A 17,409-nucleotide genomic window follows, 5' to 3' on the forward strand; every position below is an offset into this window, starting at 1 on the left:
ATAAACGGTGATTCGCCAGTAAATACTTTGATTTTGATAAAAAAAAAATCGTGAACTTTCCTTTCTTCCGTCTGAAATTAAATTGCTATTGAAGGAAAACTGTTCGATATGAAGTAAGAGTAACGTATGTGAGAAACTTTGTGTTTCATGACATGTAACTTGAACAATAAACAGGCATGAAGTAAGTCTCGCTTTCACTCACACAGTTTGCAATCAGTGCCTTTCCATTGACACAAACGTTGAATGTGAGACCTTATCAACATTTCTAGAAAATTGCAGCAAAAATACATATGACCCCGACGTGATTCGAACACGCAACCTTCTGATCTGGAGTCAGACGCGCTACCGTTGCGCACGGAGTCCTTCTTCCAACCAAATGGAATTTTTAGTCTATAACGCTCAGGTTATTATCGATCCTACTAAACTTGTACCCCTCCCTTTGGCTGTAAAATAATAAAATCGTGTTTTCCTTAATTTTGAAAAATATATACGATTCAACACGAATCAAGCATGATAATTTATAGACAAAATGTACAAGACAACCTTGAATATTGAAAATATCGCCTGCGGCTACAACTTCAAATTGTTTGGAATTTAACTCTAGTTACTTTAATTAACAAAGACTAAGTTTCCTTATTCAGACTTGCCAATGGAATATTAAGAACTTATCAGATGACTTCCGTATGACGATGTGGCACTTACGACAGGTTGTTGCCGCATCTGGTATTAAGTATAAAGTAGTTAATTTTGGACGTATGTATCAAGTCGTCGTGGCCGAGTGGTTAAGGCGATAGACTAGAAATCTATTGGGGTCTCCCCGCACAGGTTCGAATCCTGTCGACGACGCAGACTTTTTGGTATCAACTTTTTGTAATGAATCACACACTGCTCACTGAACGCGCTCAAAGACAAGTAGGAATCAAAGTTATCGATAAGCTAACCGCAGATAGACATTGTCCTGAAAACGACCATTCGCAATGAATGCAGTTGTTGTATGACAGAGTTCATTCGGCTTAACCGGTGACTGAGGAAGATCGTAAGGATATCATGCATCGAGGAAGAAAAGGGACACATTGTCAGGATCAATCCTGACAATTTCGAGGAGATAAACGGTGATTCGCCAGTAAATACTTTGATTTTGATAAAAAAAAAATCGTGAACTTTCCTTTCTTCCGTCTGAAATTAAATTGCTATTGAAGGAAAACTGTTCGATATGAAGTAAGAGTAACGTATGTGAGAAACTTTGTGTTTCATGACATGTAACTTGAACAATAAACAGGCATGAAGTAAGTCTCGCTTTCACTCACACAGTTTGCAATCAGTGCCTTTCCATTGACACAAACGTTGAATGTGAGACCTTATCAACATTTCTAGAAAATTGCAGCAAAAATACATATGACCCCGACGTGATTCGAACACGCAACCTTCTGATCTGGAGTCAGACGCGCTACCGTTGCGCCACGGAGTCCTTCTTCCAACCAAATGGAATTTTTAGTCTATAACGCTCAGGTTATTATCGATCCTACTAAACTTGTACCCCTCCCTTTGGCTGTAAAATAATAAAATCGTGTTTTCCTTAATTTTGAAAAATATATACGATTCAACACGAATCAAGCATGATAATTTATAGACAAAATGTACAAGACAACCTTGAATATTGAAAATATCGCCTGCGGCTACAACTTCAAATTGTTTGGAATTTAACTCTAGTTACTTTAATTTAACAAAGACTAAGTTTCCTTATTCAGACTTGCCAATGGAATATTAAGAACTTATCAGATGACTTCCGTATGACGATGTGGCACTTACGACAGGTTGTTGCCGCATCTGGTATTAAGTATAAAGTAGTTAATTTTGGACGTATGTATCAAGTCGTCGTGGCCGAGTGGTTAAGGCGATAGACTAGAAATCTATTGGGGTCTCCCCGCACAGGTTCGAATCCTGTCGACGACGCAGACTTTTTGGTATCAACTTTTTGTAATGAATCACACACTGCTCACTGAACGCGCTCAAAGACAAGTAGGAATCAAAGTTATCGATAAGCTAACCGCAGATAGACATTGTCCTGAAAACGACCATTCGCAATGAATGCAGTTGTTGTATGACAGAGTTCATTCGGCTTAACCGGTGACTGAGGAAGATCGTAAGGATATCATGCATCGAGGAAGAAAAGGGACACATTGTCAGGATCAATCCTGACAATTTCGAGGAGATAAACGGTGATTCGCCAGTAAATACTTTGATTTTGATAAAAAAAAAAATCGTGAACTTTCCTTTCTTCCGTCTGAAATTAAATTGCTATTGAAGGAAAACTGTTCGATATGAAGTAAGAGTAACGTATGTGAGAAACTTTGTGTTTCATGACATGTAACTTGAACAATAAACAGGCATGAAGTAAGTCTCGCTTTCACTCACACAGTTTGCAATCAGTGCCTTTCCATTGACACAAACGTTGAATGTGAGACCTTATCAACATTTCTAGAAAATTGCAGCAAAAATACATATGACCCCGACGTGATTCGAACACGCAACCTTCTGATCTGGAGTCAGACGCGCTACCGTTGCGCCACGGAGTCCTTCTTCCAACCAAATGGAATTTTTAGTCTATAACGCTCAGGTTATTATCGATCCTACTAAACTTGTACCCCTCCCTTTGGCTGTAAAATAATAAAATCGTGTTTTCCTTAATTTTGAAAAATATATACGATTCAACACGAATCAAGCATGATAATTTATAGACAAAATGTACAAGACAACCTTGAATATTGAAAATATCGCCTGCGGCTACAACTTCAAATTGTTTGGAATTTAACTCTAGTTACTTTAATTTAACAAAGACTAAGTTTCCTTATTCAGACTTGCCAATGGAATATTAAGAACTTATCAGATGACTTCCGTATGACGATGTGGCACTTACGACAGGTTGTTGCCGCATCTGGTATTAAGTATAAAGTAGTTAATTTTGGACGTATGTATCAAGTCGTCGTGGCCGAGTGGTTAAGGCGATAGACTAGAAATCTATTGGGGTCTCCCCGCACAGGTTCGAATCCTGTCGACGACGCAGACTTTTTGGTATCAACTTTTTGTAATGAATCACACACTGCTCACTGAACGCGCTCAAAGACAAGTAGGAATCAAAGTTATCGATAAGCTAACCGCAGATAGACATTGTCCTGAAAACGACCATTCGCAATGAATGCAGTTGTTGTATGACAGAGTTCATTCGGCTTAACCGGTGACTGAGGAAGATCGTAAGGATATCATGCATCGAGGAAGAAAAGGGACACATTGTCAGGATCAATCCTGACAATTTCGAGGAGATAAACGGTGATTCGCCAGTAAATACTTTGATTTTGATAAAAAAAAAATCGTGAACTTTCCTTTCTTCCGTCTGAAATTAAATTGCTATTGAAGGAAAACTGTTCGATATGAAGTAAGAGTAACGTATGTGAGAAACTTTGTGTTTCATGACATGTAACTTGAACAATAAACAGGCATGAAGTAAGTCTCGCTTTCACTCACACAGTTTGCAATCAGTGCCTTTCCATTGACACAAACGTTGAATGTGAGACCTTATCAACATTTCTAGAAAATTGCAGCAAAAATACATATGACCCCGACGTGATTCGAACACGCAACCTTCTGATCTGGAGTCAGACGCGCTACCGTTGCGCCACGGAGTCCTTCTTCCAACCAAATGGAATTTTTAGTCTATAACGCTCAGGTTATTATCGATCCTACTAAACTTGTACCCCTCCCTTTGGCTGTAAAATAATAAAATCGTGTTTTCCTTAATTTTGAAAAATATATACGATTCAACACGAATCAAGCATGATAATTTATAGACAAAATGTACAAGACAACCTTGAATATTGAAAATATCGCCTGCGGCTACAACTTCAAATTGTTTGGAATTTAACTCTAGTTACTTTAATTTAACAAAGACTAAGTTTCCTTATTCAGACTTGCCAATGGAATATTAAGAACTTATCAGATGACTTCCGTATGACGATGTGGCACTTACGACAGGTTGTTGCCGCATCTGGTATTAAGTATAAAGTAGTTAATTTTGGACGTATGTATCAAGTCGTCGTGGCCGAGTGGTTAAGGCGATAGACTAGAAATCTATTGGGGTCTCCCCGCACAGGTTCGAATCCTGTCGACGACGCAGACTTTTTGGTATCAACTTTTTGTAATGAATCACACACTGCTCACTGAACGCGCTCAAAGACAAGTAGGAATCAAAGTTATCGATAAGCTAACCGCAGATAGACATTGTCCTGAAAACGACCATTCGCAATGAATGCAGTTGTTGTATGACAGAGTTCATTCGGCTTAACCGGTGACTGAGGAAGATCGTAAGGATATCATGCATCGAGGAAGAAAAGGGACACATTGTCAGGATCAATCCTGACAATTTCGAGGAGATAAACGGTGATTCGCCAGTAAATACTTTGATTTTGATAAAAAAAAAAATCGTGAACTTTCCTTTCTTCCGTCTGAAATTAAATTGCTATTGAAGGAAAACTGTTCGATATGAAGTAAGAGTAACGTATGTGAGAAACTTTGTGTTTCATGACATGTAACTTGAACAATAAACAGGCATGAAGTAAGTCTCGCTTTCACTCACACAGTTTGCAATCAGTGCCTTTCCATTGACACAAACGTTGAATGTGAGACCTTATCAACATTTCTAGAAAATTGCAGCAAAAATACATATGACCCCGACGTGATTCGAACACGCAACCTTCTGATCTGGAGTCAGACGCGCTACCGTTGCGCCACGGAGTCCTTCTTCCAACCAAATGGAATTTTTAGTCTATAACGCTCAGGTTATTATCGATCCTACTAAACTTGTACCCCTCCCTTTGGCTGTAAAATAATAAAATCGTGTTTTCCTTAATTTTGAAAAATATATACGATTCAACACGAATCAAGCATGATAATTTATAGACAAAATGTACAAGACAACCTTGAATATTGAAAATATCGCCTGCGGCTACAACTTCAAATTGTTTGGAATTTAACTCTAGTTACTTTAATTTAACAAAGACTAAGTTTCCTTATTCAGACTTGCCAATGGAATATTAAGAACTTATCAGATGACTTCCGTATGACGATGTGGCACTTACGACAGGTTGTTGCCGCATCTGGTATTAAGTATAAAGTAGTTAATTTTGGACGTATGTATCAAGTCGTCGTGGCCGAGTGGTTAAGGCGATAGACTAGAAATCTATTGGGGTCTCCCCGCACAGGTTCGAATCCTGTCGACGACGCAGACTTTTTGGTATCAACTTTTTGTAATGAATCACACACTGCTCACTGAACGCGCTCAAAGACAAGTAGGAATCAAAGTTATCGATAAGCTAACCGCAGATAGACATTGTCCTGAAAACGACCATTCGCAATGAATGCAGTTGTTGTATGACAGAGTTCATTCGGCTTAACCGGTGACTGAGGAAGATCGTAAGGATATCATGCATCGAGGAAGAAAAGGGACACATTGTCAGGATCAATCCTGACAATTTCGAGGAGATAAACGGTGATTCGCCAGTAAATACTTTGATTTTGATAAAAAAAAAATCGTGAACTTTCCTTTCTTCCGTCTGAAATTAAATTGCTATTGAAGGAAAACTGTTCGATATGAAGTAAGAGTAACGTATGTGAGAAACTTTGTGTTTCATGACATGTAACTTGAACAATAAACAGGCATGAAGTAAGTCTCGCTTTCACTCACACAGTTTGCAATCAGTGCCTTTCCATTGACACAAACGTTGAATGTGAGACCTTATCAACATTTCTAGAAAATTGCAGCAAAAATACATATGACCCCGACGTGATTCGAACACGCAACCTTCTGATCTGGAGTCAGACGCGCTACCGTTGCGCCACGGAGTCCTTCTTCCAACCAAATGGAATTTTTAGTCTATAACGCTCAGGTTATTATCGATCCTACTAAACTTGTACCCCTCCCTTTGGCTGTAAAATAATAAAATCGTGTTTTCCTTAATTTTGAAAAATATATACGATTCAACACGAATCAAGCATGATAATTTATAGACAAAATGTACAAGACAACCTTGAATATTGAAAATATCGCCTGCGGCTACAACTTCAAATTGTTTGGAATTTAACTCTAGTTACTTTAATTTAACAAAGACTAAGTTTCCTTATTCAGACTTGCCAATGGAATATTAAGAACTTATCAGATGACTTCCGTATGACGATGTGGCACTTACGACAGGTTGTTGCCGCATCTGGTATTAAGTATAAAGTAGTTAATTTTGGACGTATGTATCAAGTCGTCGTGGCCGAGTGGTTAAGGCGATAGACTAGAAATCTATTGGGGTCTCCCCGCACAGGTTCGAATCCTGTCGACGACGCAGACTTTTTGGTATCAACTTTTTGTAATGAATCACACACTGCTCACTGAACGCGCTCAAAGACAAGTAGGAATCAAAGTTATCGATAAGCTAACCGCAGATAGACATTGTCCTGAAAACGACCATTCGCAATGAATGCAGTTGTTGTATGACAGAGTTCATTCGGCTTAACCGGTGACTGAGGAAGATCGTAAGGATATCATGCATCGAGGAAGAAAAGGGACACATTGTCAGGATCAATCCTGACAATTTCGAGGAGATAAACGGTGATTCGCCAGTAAATACTTTGATTTTGATAAAAAAAAAATCGTGAACTTTCCTTTCTTCCGTCTGAAATTAAATTGCTATTGAAGGAAAACTGTTCGATATGAAGTAAGAGTAACGTATGTGAGAAACTTTGTGTTTCATGACATGTAACTTGAACAATAAACAGGCATGAAGTAAGTCTCGCTTTCACTCACACAGTTTGCAATCAGTGCCTTTCCATTGACACAAACGTTGAATGTGAGACCTTATCAACATTTCTAGAAAATTGCAGCAAAAATACATATGACCCCGACGTGATTCGAACACGCAACCTTCTGATCTGGAGTCAGACGCGCTACCGTTGCGCCACGGAGTCCTTCTTCCAACCAAATGGAATTTTTAGTCTATAACGCTCAGGTTATTATCGATCCTACTAAACTTGTACCCCTCCCTTTGGCTGTAAAATAATAAAATCGTGTTTTCCTTAATTTTGAAAAATATATACGATTCAACACGAATCAAGCATGATAATTTATAGACAAAATGTACAAGACAACCTTGAATATTGAAAATATCGCCTGCGGCTACAACTTCAAATTGTTTGGAATTTAACTCTAGTTACTTTAATTTAACAAAGACTAAGTTTCCTTATTCAGACTTGCCAATGGAATATTAAGAACTTATCAGATGACTTCCGTATGACGATGTGGCACTTACGACAGGTTGTTGCCGCATCTGGTATTAAGTATAAAGTAGTTAATTTTGGACGTATGTATCAAGTCGTCGTGGCCGAGTGGTTAAGGCGATAGACTAGAAATCTATTGGGGTCTCCCCGCACAGGTTCGAATCCTGTCGACGACGCAGACTTTTTGGTATCAACTTTTTGTAATGAATCACACACTGCTCACTGAACGCGCTCAAAGACAAGTAGGAATCAAAGTTATCGATAAGCTAACCGCAGATAGACATTGTCCTGAAAACGACCATTCGCAATGAATGCAGTTGTTGTATGACAGAGTTCATTCGGCTTAACCGGTGACTGAGGAAGATCGTAAGGATATCATGCATCGAGGAAGAAAAGGGACACATTGTCAGGATCAATCCTGACAATTTCGAGGAGATAAACGGTGATTCGCCAGTAAATACTTTGATTTTGATAAAAAAAAAATCGTGAACTTTCCTTTCTTCCGTCTGAAATTAAATTGCTATTGAAGGAAAACTGTTCGATATGAAGTAAGAGTAACGTATGTGAGAAACTTTGTGTTTCATGACATGTAACTTGAACAATAAACAGGCATGAAGTAAGTCTCGCTTTCACTCACACAGTTTGCAATCAGTGCCTTTCCATTGACACAAACGTTGAATGTGAGACCTTATCAACATTTCTAGAAAATTGCAGCAAAAATACATATGACCCCGACGTGATTCGAACACGCAACCTTCTGATCTGGAGTCAGACGCGCTACCGTTGCGCCACGGAGTCCTTCTTCCAACCAAATGGAATTTTTAGTCTATAACGCTCAGGTTATTATCGATCCTACTAAACTTGTACCCCTCCCTTTGGCTGTAAAATAATAAAATCGTGTTTTCCTTAATTTTGAAAAATATATACGATTCAACACGAATCAAGCATGATAATTTATAGACAAAATGTACAAGACAACCTTGAATATTGAAAATATCGCCTGCGGCTACAACTTCAAATTGTTTGGAATTTAACTCTAGTTACTTTAATTTAACAAAGACTAAGTTTCCTTATTCAGACTTGCCAATGGAATATTAAGAACTTATCAGATGACTTCCGTATGACGATGTGGCACTTACGACAGGTTGTTGCCGCATCTGGTATTAAGTATAAAGTAGTTAATTTTGGACGTATGTATCAAGTCGTCGTGGCCGAGTGGTTAAGGCGATAGACTAGAAATCTATTGGGGTCTCCCCGCACAGGTTCGAATCCTGTCGACGACGCAGACTTTTTGGTATCAACTTTTTGTAATGAATCACACACTGCTCACTGAACGCGCTCAAAGACAAGTAGGAATCAAAGTTATCGATAAGCTAACCGCAGATAGACATTGTCCTGAAAACGACCATTCGCAATGAATGCAGTTGTTGTATGACAGAGTTCATTCGGCTTAACCGGTGACTGAGGAAGATCGTAAGGATATCATGCATCGAGGAAGAAAAGGGACACATTGTCAGGATCAATCCTGACAATTTCGAGGAGATAAACGGTGATTCGCCAGTAAATACTTTGATTTTGATAAAAAAAAAATCGTGAACTTTCCTTTCTTCCGTCTGAAATTAAATTGCTATTGAAGGAAAACTGTTCGATATGAAGTAAGAGTAACGTATGTGAGAAACTTTGTGTTTCATGACATGTAACTTGAACAATAAACAGGCATGAAGTAAGTCTCGCTTTCACTCACACAGTTTGCAATCAGTGCCTTTCCATTGACACAAACGTTGAATGTGAGACCTTATCAACATTTCTAGAAAATTGCAGCAAAAATACATATGACCCCGACGTGATTCGAACACGCAACCTTCTGATCTGGAGTCAGACGCGCTACCGTTGCGCCACGGAGTCCTTCTTCCAACCAAATGGAATTTTTAGTCTATAACGCTCAGGTTATTATCGATCCTACTAAACTTGTACCCCTCCCTTTGGCTGTAAAATAATAAAATCGTGTTTTCCTTAATTTTGAAAAATATATACGATTCAACACGAATCAAGCATGATAATTTATAGACAAAATGTACAAGACAACCTTGAATATTGAAAATATCGCCTGCGGCTACAACTTCAAATTGTTTGGAATTTAACTCTAGTTACTTTAATTTAACAAAGACTAAGTTTCCTTATTCAGACTTGCCAATGGAATATTAAGAACTTATCAGATGACTTCCGTATGACGATGTGGCACTTACGACAGGTTGTTGCCGCATCTGGTATTAAGTATAAAGTAGTTAATTTTGGACGTATGTATCAAGTCGTCGTGGCCGAGTGGTTAAGGCGATAGACTAGAAATCTATTGGGGTCTCCCCGCACAGGTTCGAATCCTGTCGACGACGCAGACTTTTTGGTATCAACTTTTTGTAATGAATCACACACTGCTCACTGAACGCGCTCAAAGACAAGTAGGAATCAAAGTTATCGATAAGCTAACCGCAGATAGACATTGTCCTGAAAACGACCATTCGCAATGAATGCAGTTGTTGTATGACAGAGTTCATTCGGCTTAACCGGTGACTGAGGAAGATCGTAAGGATATCATGCATCGAGGAAGAAAAGGGACACATTGTCAGGATCAATCCTGACAATTTCGAGGAGATAAACGGTGATTCGCCAGTAAATACTTTGATTTTGATAAAAAAAAAATCGTGAACTTTCCTTTCTTCCGTCTGAAATTAAATTGCTATTGAAGGAAAACTGTTCGATATGAAGTAAGAGTAACGTATGTGAGAAACTTTGTGTTTCATGACATGTAACTTGAACAATAAACAGGCATGAAGTAAGTCTCGCTTTCACTCACACAGTTTGCAATCAGTGCCTTTCCATTGACACAAACGTTGAATGTGAGACCTTATCAACATTTCTAGAAAATTGCAGCAAAAATACATATGACCCCGACGTGATTCGAACACGCAACCTTCTGATCTGGAGTCAGACGCGCTACCGTTGCGCCACGGAGTCCTTCTTCCAACCAAATGGAATTTTTAGTCTATAACGCTCAGGTTATTATCGATCCTACTAAACTTGTACCCCTCCCTTTGGCTGTAAAATAATAAAATCGTGTTTTCCTTAATTTTGAAAAATATATACGATTCAACACGAATCAAGCATGATAATTTATAGACAAAATGTACAAGACAACCTTGAATATTGAAAATATCGCCTGCGGCTACAACTTCAAATTGTTTGGAATTTAACTCTAGTTACTTTAATTTAACAAAGACTAAGTTTCCTTATTCAGACTTGCCAATGGAATATTAAGAACTTATCAGATGACTTCCGTATGACGATGTGGCACTTACGACAGGTTGTTGCCGCATCTGGTATTAAGTATAAAGTAGTTAATTTTGGACGTATGTATCAAGTCGTCGTGGCCGAGTGGTTAAGGCGATAGACTAGAAATCTATTGGGGTCTCCCCGCACAGGTTCGAATCCTGTCGACGACGCAGACTTTTTGGTATCAACTTTTTGTAATGAATCACACACTGCTCACTGAACGCGCTCAAAGACAAGTAGGAATCAAAGTTATCGATAAGCTAACCGCAGATAGACATTGTCCTGAAAACGACCATTCGCAATGAATGCAGTTGTTGTATGACAGAGTTCATTCGGCTTAACCGGTGACTGAGGAAGATCGTAAGGATATCATGCATCGAGGAAGAAAAGGGACACATTGTCAGGATCAATCCTGACAATTTCGAGGAGATAAACGGTGATTCGCCAGTAAATACTTTGATTTTGATAAAAAAAAAATCGTGAACTTTCCTTTCTTCCGTCTGAAATTAAATTGCTATTGAAGGAAAACTGTTCGATATGAAGTAAGAGTAACGTATGTGAGAAACTTTGTGTTTCATGACATGTAACTTGAACAATAAACAGGCATGAAGTAAGTCTCGCTTTCACTCACACAGTTTGCAATCAGTGCCTTTCCATTGACACAAACGTTGAATGTGAGACCTTATCAACATTTCTAGAAAATTGCAGCAAAAATACATATGACCCCGACGTGATTCGAACACGCAACCTTCTGATCTGGAGTCAGACGCGCTACCGTTGCGCCACGGAGTCCTTCTTCCAACCAAATGGAATTTTTAGTCTATAACGCTCAGGTTATTATCGATCCTACTAAACTTGTACCCCTCCCTTTGGCTGTAAAATAATAAAATCGTGTTTTCCTTAATTTTGAAAAATATATACGATTCAACACGAATCAAGCATGATAATTTATAGACAAAATGTACAAGACAACCTTGAATATTGAAAATATCGCCTGCGGCTACAACTTCAAATTGTTTGGAATTTAACTCTAGTTACTTTAATTTAACAAAGACTAAGTTTCCTTATTCAGACTTGCCAATGGAATATTAAGAACTTATCAGATGACTTCCGTATGACGATGTGGCACTTACGACAGGTTGTTGCCGCATCTGGTATTAAGTATAAAGTAGTTAATTTTGGACGTATGTATCAAGTCGTCGTGGCCGAGTGGTTAAGGCGATAGACTAGAAATCTATTGGGGTCTCCCCGCACAGGTTCGAATCCTGTCGACGACGCAGACTTTTTGGTATCAACTTTTTGTAATGAATCACACACTGCTCACTGAACGCGCTCAAAGACAAGTAGGAATCAAAGTTATCGATAAGCTAACCGCAGATAGACATTGTCCTGAAAACGACCATTCGCAATGAATGCAGTTGTTGTATGACAGAGTTCATTCGGCTTAACCGGTGACTGAGGAAGATCGTAAGGATATCATGCATCGAGGAAGAAAAGGGACACATTGTCAGGATCAATCCTGACAATTTCGAGGAGATAAACGGTGATTCGCCAGTAAATACTTTGATTTTGATAAAAAAAAAATCGTGAACTTTCCTTTCTTCCGTCTGAAATTAAATTGCTATTGAAGGAAAACTGTTCGATATGAAGTAAGAGTAACGTATGTGAGAAACTTTGTGTTTCATGACATGTAACTTGAACAATAAACAGGCATGAAGTAAGTCTCGCTTTCACTCACACAGTTTGCAATCAGTGCCTTTCCATTGACACAAACGTTGAATGTGAGACCTTATCAACATTTCTAGAAAATTGCAGCAAAAATACATATGACCCCGACGTGATTCGAACACGCAACCTTCTGATCTGGAGTCAGACGCGCTACCGTTGCGCCACGGAGTCCTTCTTCCAACCAAATGGAATTTTTAGTCTATAACGCTCAGGTTATTATCGATCCTACTAAACTTGTACCCCTCCCTTTGGCTGTAAAATAATAAAATCGTGTTTTCCTTAATTTTGAAAAATATATACGATTCAACACGAATCAAGCATGATAATTTATAGACAAAATGTACAAGACAACCTTGAATATTGAAAATATCGCCTGCGGCTACAACTTCAAATTGTTTGGAATTTAACTCTAGTTACTTTAATTTAACAAAGACTAAGTTTCCTTATTCAGACTTGCCAATGGAATATTAAGAACTTATCAGATGACTTCCGTATGACGATGTGGCACTTACGACAGGTTGTTGCCGCATCTGGTATTAAGTATAAAGTAGTTAATTTTGGACGTATGTATCAAGTCGTCGTGGCCGAGTGGTTAAGGCGATAGACTAGAAATCTATTGGGGTCTCCCCGCACAGGTTCGAATCCTGTCGACGACGCAGACTTTTTGGTATCAACTTTTTGTAATGAATCACACACTGCTCACTGAACGCGCTCAAAGACAAGTAGGAATCAAAGTTATCGATAAGCTAACCGCAGATAGACATTGTCCTGAAAACGACCATTCGCAATGAATGCAGTTGTTGTATGACAGAGTTCATTCGGCTTAACCGGTGACTGAGGAAGATCGTAAGGATATCATGCATCGAGGAAGAAAAGGGACACATTGTCAGGATCAATCCTGACAATTTCGAGGAGATAAACGGTGATTCGCCAGTAAATACTTTGATTTTGATAAAAAAAAAATCGTGAACTTTCCTTTCTTCCGTCTGAAATTAAATTGCTATTGAAGGAAAACTGTTCGATATGAAGTAAGAGTAACGTATGTGAGAAACTTTGTGTTTCATGACATGTAACTTGAACAATAAACAGGCATGAAGTAAGTCTCGCTTTCACTCACACAGTTTGCAATCAGTGCCTTTCCATTGACACAAACGTTGAATGTGAGACCTTATCAACATTTCTAGAAAATTGCAGCAAAAATACATATGACCCCGACGTGATTCGAACACGCAACCTTCTGATCTGGAGTCAGACGCGCTACCGTTGCGCCACGGAGTCCTTCTTCCAACCAAATGGAATTTTTAGTCTATAACGCTCAGGTTATTATCGATCCTACTAAACTTGTACCCCTCCCTTTGGCTGTAAAATAATAAAATCGTGTTTTCCTTAATTTTGAAAAATATATACGATTCAACACGAATCAAGCATGATAATTTATAGACAAAATGTACAAGACAACCTTGAATATTGAAAATATCGCCTGCGGCTACAACTTCAAATTGTTTGGAATTTAACTCTAGTTACTTTAATTTAACAAAGACTAAGTTTCCTTATTCAGACTTGCCAATGGAATATTAAGAACTTATCAGATGACTTCCGTATGACGATGTGGCACTTACGACAGGTTGTTGCCGCATCTGGTATTAAGTATAAAGTAGTTAATTTTGGACGTATGTATCAAGTCGTCGTGGCCGAGTGGTTAAGGCGATAGACTAGAAATCTATTGGGGTCTCCCCGCACAGGTTCGAATCCTGTCGACGACGCAGACTTTTTGGTATCAACTTTTTGTAATGAATCACACACTGCTCACTGAACGCGCTCAAAGACAAGTAGGAATCAAAGTTATCGATAAGCTAACCGCAGATAGACATTGTCCTGAAAACGACCATTCGCAATGAATGCAGTTGTTGTATGACAGAGTTCATTCGGCTTAACCGGTGACTGAGGAAGATCGTAAGGATATCATGCATCGAGGAAGAAAAGGGACACATTGTCAGGATCAATCCTGACAATTTCGAGGAGATAAACGGTGATTCGCCAGTAAATACTTTGATTTTGATAAAAAAAAAATCGTGAACTTTCCTTTCTTCCGTCTGAAATTAAATTGCTATTGAAGGAAAACTGTTCGATATGAAGTAAGAGTAACGTATGTGAGAAACTTTGTGTTTCATGACATGTAACTTGAACAATAAACAGGCATGAAGTAAGTCTCGCTTTCACTCACACAGTTTGCAATCAGTGCCTTTCCATTGACACAAACGTTGAATGTGAGACCTTATCAACATTTCTAGAAAATTGCAGCAAAAATACATATGACCCCGACGTGATTCGAACACGCAACCTTCTGATCTGGAGTCAGACGCGCTACCGTTGCGCCACGGAGTCCTTCTTCCAACCAAATGGAATTTTTAGTCTATAACGCTCAGGTTATTATCGATCCTACTAAACTTGTACCCCTCCCTTTGGCTGTAAAATAATAAAATCGTGTTTTCCTTAATTTTGAAAAATATATACGATTCAACACGAATCAAGCATGATAATTTATAGACAAAATGTACAAGACAACCTTGAATATTGAAAATATCGCCTGCGGCTACAACTTCAAATTGTTTGGAATTTAACTCTAGTTACTTTAATTTAACAAAGACTAAGTTTCCTTATTCAGACTTGCCAATGGAATATTAAGAACTTATCAGATGACTTCCGTATGACGATGTGGCACTTACGACAGGTTGTTGCCGCATCTGGTATTAAGTATAAAGTAGTTAATTTTGGACGTATGTATCAAGTCGTCGTTTTGGTCATTAGATTTATCTTTAGGCGTACCCATTTAAGACAACCAAATTACTACTTTACCTTTACTTTAAAATGCTTATATTTATACAAGCATATTTAACACTAGTACTTTCTTCTGTTTGCATAAACCATGTATAAAGTTGTTGGGAATGTTCCATGAAAAACATAAGCGAAATACACTATTTACTTTAGGGACTTTATTCGAGGACAACGAAAATTTAAGGGCGATAATCGTGTTTTAAACCCATTACTAATCAATTTCCTTAGCTTTGTGAGTATTTGATTAAAGTGGTAAATGAAAAAATCATGCCCGCTATAAATCAGACGTTTAACATAATTTCAATAAATTCAACCGTTTTAGTCATTCAACTAATCGCAGCAATATTGCAAGTAAACATAGTCAGGTACTTTTAACCTTTGATGGTAGCTTATAAATGAGATAAATATGCAGATTAATAAATGTGTTTTTTATGATAATAATTCATTGACAGAAGTAGAAAAGATGTGTTGTAAACAAATTCATGTTTTTGTTTTTAAAAAAGTAATTGGTAAATAATCCTAGCTACATTCTTAAATTCATCCGAAATATTTAGTTTTGTTCCACATTGGCTTTCAAACCTAATAAAATACGTTTACTACACATGTGGAATTCGCCCTATAGAAATACCAGGAAAATTAAGAAAATAATAATGGAATTTCAAAATATAATTTACCTTGGAGTTCATATTCAGGAAAAGTAAATAATTAGTAAATCTGCAAGAAACCATAGACATAAACTAATGATAGTATTGTATATGGTATTACAAAATTATGTCAAACAATCCAATTGAAATGATAAATGGTCTGTATCATTAGTACTGTCATATCAAAGAAATCAATGAAATTTTATGATGCACAGTCCTATAATTACATTCATTTTCATAAATGAACAGGTTTATCCTCAATCGTGTACTAGGTTTAATTTCCTTTAACTGTAACGAGTTTAACGTGTTTAACGTGTATAACGTGTTTAACGTGTTTAAGGGCATACGATACAGTTTTGATCCTGTATTTACAAGTTCGTGAAAATTTGCATATAGGCTATTTTTTACTTGATTAAATTAAATATGTAATAAAAAATATACCTTCATGTGCTACTTTTTGAGTAAAATGAGGTCGAAATTTTGTATATTTTCTCAAAATTCAGATTTGTGGCCGTAATTTCTTTTTCGAAAGAAAGACATAACTTTTTTGTTATAAAAGATAAACACAAATAGTTTTTTGTTAAATGATCAGTAATTTCTGTATTTTATAAGTATCCTAAAAAAATAACCATTTTTTATTCAGAAATAACTCATATTTATCAAATGTTCATAAATTGAGGAAAATACGTCATTTTTTGCTGCATGTTTATCAAAATTAAAAAAAATCCTCTATTTACAGTTTTATCAAATTTGGGTCACATAATCTCCCTGCAATATGAAACAAATTGCTGTTTTGAAAAATAGGGGTCCATGAACTCGTTTTCAAATTAAATCAGTTTGAATGATAAAAATCAGTCGAAAAATGTATCTTTTCCCGATATGTCACAGTTTGACGTCGCAAAAATAATATTTTACGATAGCAACGTCATTACCTCCCCTGTAACTGTATCGTATGCCCTTAACACAACCTGTATAACGTATGGTTAAAAAAATTAGCGTTTAGGAAATATAAAAAAAATATATTAGGAAGATGTGAATGTTGCCCCTTCTCTCCTTATTTATAGGAACTGCGCAATTGTCTCAATAGGAAAATAGTTCGACTAGAGAATAAGATGACTATAAGTTTAATTTGGAAACTATTATTTTCAGCACATTTGGTATGCCGCAATACTGATCTCAAATTCTTTTGTATTCCACTAATGAGCACCGGTCGGTTATACCAAAACCGTATGATGTGTTGCTTTGACGTATATCCCACGTATTGTTTTGTTCGTATTTTTCTAAATGGATGTATCGTTATTGACAAAACATAATTGATAATAAACTTGGTAAGAATCTATAGAAGAAACAATACATATTTAATATTTAAACTGTTAAAGGGGACGAAAAATTAATTAGAGCTGATAATTAAAGGTAAATGTAGAAATTTCCAGGTTAAAGTAGGTCAGATTACCCATAATCTTTTCATTCAGAACAGGTCCAGAAAAAACATATTTTTTCCCCTCATCCTTAAAATGACACAAACACTGTCAATAAGTTAATCAACTTAAGTACCCTTTGA

The 17,409-nt window shown here is 37.3% G+C and overlaps 27 non-coding genes across 27 annotated transcripts; 13 read left to right on the forward strand and 14 right to left on the reverse strand.

Moving 5' to 3' along the window:
• Positions 1 to 291: 291 nt before the first annotated feature.
• Trnaw-cca (transfer RNA tryptophan (anticodon CCA)) lies at positions 292 to 362 on the reverse strand. Its single transcript has one exon. It is a non-coding gene; the product is annotated as a tRNA-Trp (tRNA).
• Positions 363 to 764: 402 nt separating this feature from the next.
• On the forward strand, positions 765 to 846 carry Trnas-aga (transfer RNA serine (anticodon AGA)). Its single transcript has one exon. It is a non-coding gene; the product is annotated as a tRNA-Ser (tRNA).
• Positions 847 to 1,396: 550 nt separating this feature from the next.
• Positions 1,397 to 1,468, reverse strand: Trnaw-cca (transfer RNA tryptophan (anticodon CCA)). Its single transcript has one exon. It is a non-coding gene; the product is annotated as a tRNA-Trp (tRNA).
• A 403-nt stretch (positions 1,469 to 1,871) lies between these two features.
• Trnas-aga (transfer RNA serine (anticodon AGA)) lies at positions 1,872 to 1,953 on the forward strand. Its single transcript has one exon. It is a non-coding gene; the product is annotated as a tRNA-Ser (tRNA).
• Positions 1,954 to 2,504: 551 nt separating this feature from the next.
• Positions 2,505 to 2,576, reverse strand: Trnaw-cca (transfer RNA tryptophan (anticodon CCA)). Its single transcript has one exon. It is a non-coding gene; the product is annotated as a tRNA-Trp (tRNA).
• Positions 2,577 to 2,979: 403 nt separating this feature from the next.
• Trnas-aga (transfer RNA serine (anticodon AGA)) lies at positions 2,980 to 3,061 on the forward strand. Its single transcript has one exon. It is a non-coding gene; the product is annotated as a tRNA-Ser (tRNA).
• A 550-nt stretch (positions 3,062 to 3,611) lies between these two features.
• On the reverse strand, positions 3,612 to 3,683 carry Trnaw-cca (transfer RNA tryptophan (anticodon CCA)). Its single transcript has one exon. It is a non-coding gene; the product is annotated as a tRNA-Trp (tRNA).
• Positions 3,684 to 4,086: 403 nt separating this feature from the next.
• On the forward strand, positions 4,087 to 4,168 carry Trnas-aga (transfer RNA serine (anticodon AGA)). Its single transcript has one exon. It is a non-coding gene; the product is annotated as a tRNA-Ser (tRNA).
• A 551-nt stretch (positions 4,169 to 4,719) lies between these two features.
• On the reverse strand, positions 4,720 to 4,791 carry Trnaw-cca (transfer RNA tryptophan (anticodon CCA)). Its single transcript has one exon. It is a non-coding gene; the product is annotated as a tRNA-Trp (tRNA).
• Positions 4,792 to 5,194: 403 nt separating this feature from the next.
• Trnas-aga (transfer RNA serine (anticodon AGA)) lies at positions 5,195 to 5,276 on the forward strand. Its single transcript has one exon. It is a non-coding gene; the product is annotated as a tRNA-Ser (tRNA).
• Positions 5,277 to 5,826: 550 nt separating this feature from the next.
• Trnaw-cca (transfer RNA tryptophan (anticodon CCA)) lies at positions 5,827 to 5,898 on the reverse strand. The gene has a single exon. It is a non-coding gene; the product is annotated as a tRNA-Trp (tRNA).
• Positions 5,899 to 6,301: 403 nt separating this feature from the next.
• On the forward strand, positions 6,302 to 6,383 carry Trnas-aga (transfer RNA serine (anticodon AGA)). Its single transcript has one exon. It is a non-coding gene; the product is annotated as a tRNA-Ser (tRNA).
• Positions 6,384 to 6,933: 550 nt separating this feature from the next.
• On the reverse strand, positions 6,934 to 7,005 carry Trnaw-cca (transfer RNA tryptophan (anticodon CCA)). Its single transcript has one exon. It is a non-coding gene; the product is annotated as a tRNA-Trp (tRNA).
• A 403-nt stretch (positions 7,006 to 7,408) lies between these two features.
• Positions 7,409 to 7,490, forward strand: Trnas-aga (transfer RNA serine (anticodon AGA)). The gene has a single exon. It is a non-coding gene; the product is annotated as a tRNA-Ser (tRNA).
• A 550-nt stretch (positions 7,491 to 8,040) lies between these two features.
• On the reverse strand, positions 8,041 to 8,112 carry Trnaw-cca (transfer RNA tryptophan (anticodon CCA)). The gene has a single exon. It is a non-coding gene; the product is annotated as a tRNA-Trp (tRNA).
• A 403-nt stretch (positions 8,113 to 8,515) lies between these two features.
• On the forward strand, positions 8,516 to 8,597 carry Trnas-aga (transfer RNA serine (anticodon AGA)). Its single transcript has one exon. It is a non-coding gene; the product is annotated as a tRNA-Ser (tRNA).
• Positions 8,598 to 9,147: 550 nt separating this feature from the next.
• On the reverse strand, positions 9,148 to 9,219 carry Trnaw-cca (transfer RNA tryptophan (anticodon CCA)). The gene has a single exon. It is a non-coding gene; the product is annotated as a tRNA-Trp (tRNA).
• A 403-nt stretch (positions 9,220 to 9,622) lies between these two features.
• On the forward strand, positions 9,623 to 9,704 carry Trnas-aga (transfer RNA serine (anticodon AGA)). Its single transcript has one exon. It is a non-coding gene; the product is annotated as a tRNA-Ser (tRNA).
• A 550-nt stretch (positions 9,705 to 10,254) lies between these two features.
• Trnaw-cca (transfer RNA tryptophan (anticodon CCA)) lies at positions 10,255 to 10,326 on the reverse strand. Its single transcript has one exon. It is a non-coding gene; the product is annotated as a tRNA-Trp (tRNA).
• Positions 10,327 to 10,729: 403 nt separating this feature from the next.
• Positions 10,730 to 10,811, forward strand: Trnas-aga (transfer RNA serine (anticodon AGA)). The gene has a single exon. It is a non-coding gene; the product is annotated as a tRNA-Ser (tRNA).
• A 550-nt stretch (positions 10,812 to 11,361) lies between these two features.
• Positions 11,362 to 11,433, reverse strand: Trnaw-cca (transfer RNA tryptophan (anticodon CCA)). Its single transcript has one exon. It is a non-coding gene; the product is annotated as a tRNA-Trp (tRNA).
• A 403-nt stretch (positions 11,434 to 11,836) lies between these two features.
• On the forward strand, positions 11,837 to 11,918 carry Trnas-aga (transfer RNA serine (anticodon AGA)). The gene has a single exon. It is a non-coding gene; the product is annotated as a tRNA-Ser (tRNA).
• A 550-nt stretch (positions 11,919 to 12,468) lies between these two features.
• Trnaw-cca (transfer RNA tryptophan (anticodon CCA)) lies at positions 12,469 to 12,540 on the reverse strand. The gene has a single exon. It is a non-coding gene; the product is annotated as a tRNA-Trp (tRNA).
• A 403-nt stretch (positions 12,541 to 12,943) lies between these two features.
• On the forward strand, positions 12,944 to 13,025 carry Trnas-aga (transfer RNA serine (anticodon AGA)). The gene has a single exon. It is a non-coding gene; the product is annotated as a tRNA-Ser (tRNA).
• Positions 13,026 to 13,575: 550 nt separating this feature from the next.
• On the reverse strand, positions 13,576 to 13,647 carry Trnaw-cca (transfer RNA tryptophan (anticodon CCA)). Its single transcript has one exon. It is a non-coding gene; the product is annotated as a tRNA-Trp (tRNA).
• Positions 13,648 to 14,050: 403 nt separating this feature from the next.
• On the forward strand, positions 14,051 to 14,132 carry Trnas-aga (transfer RNA serine (anticodon AGA)). Its single transcript has one exon. It is a non-coding gene; the product is annotated as a tRNA-Ser (tRNA).
• Positions 14,133 to 14,682: 550 nt separating this feature from the next.
• Trnaw-cca (transfer RNA tryptophan (anticodon CCA)) lies at positions 14,683 to 14,754 on the reverse strand. The gene has a single exon. It is a non-coding gene; the product is annotated as a tRNA-Trp (tRNA).
• Positions 14,755 to 17,409: the final 2,655 nt, after the last annotated feature.

This window comes from Mytilus trossulus, chromosome 11 (assembly GCF_036588685.1).
Source record: "Mytilus trossulus isolate FHL-02 chromosome 11, PNRI_Mtr1.1.1.hap1, whole genome shotgun sequence".
NCBI lineage: Eukaryota > Metazoa > Mollusca > Bivalvia > Mytilida > Mytilidae > Mytilus > Mytilus trossulus.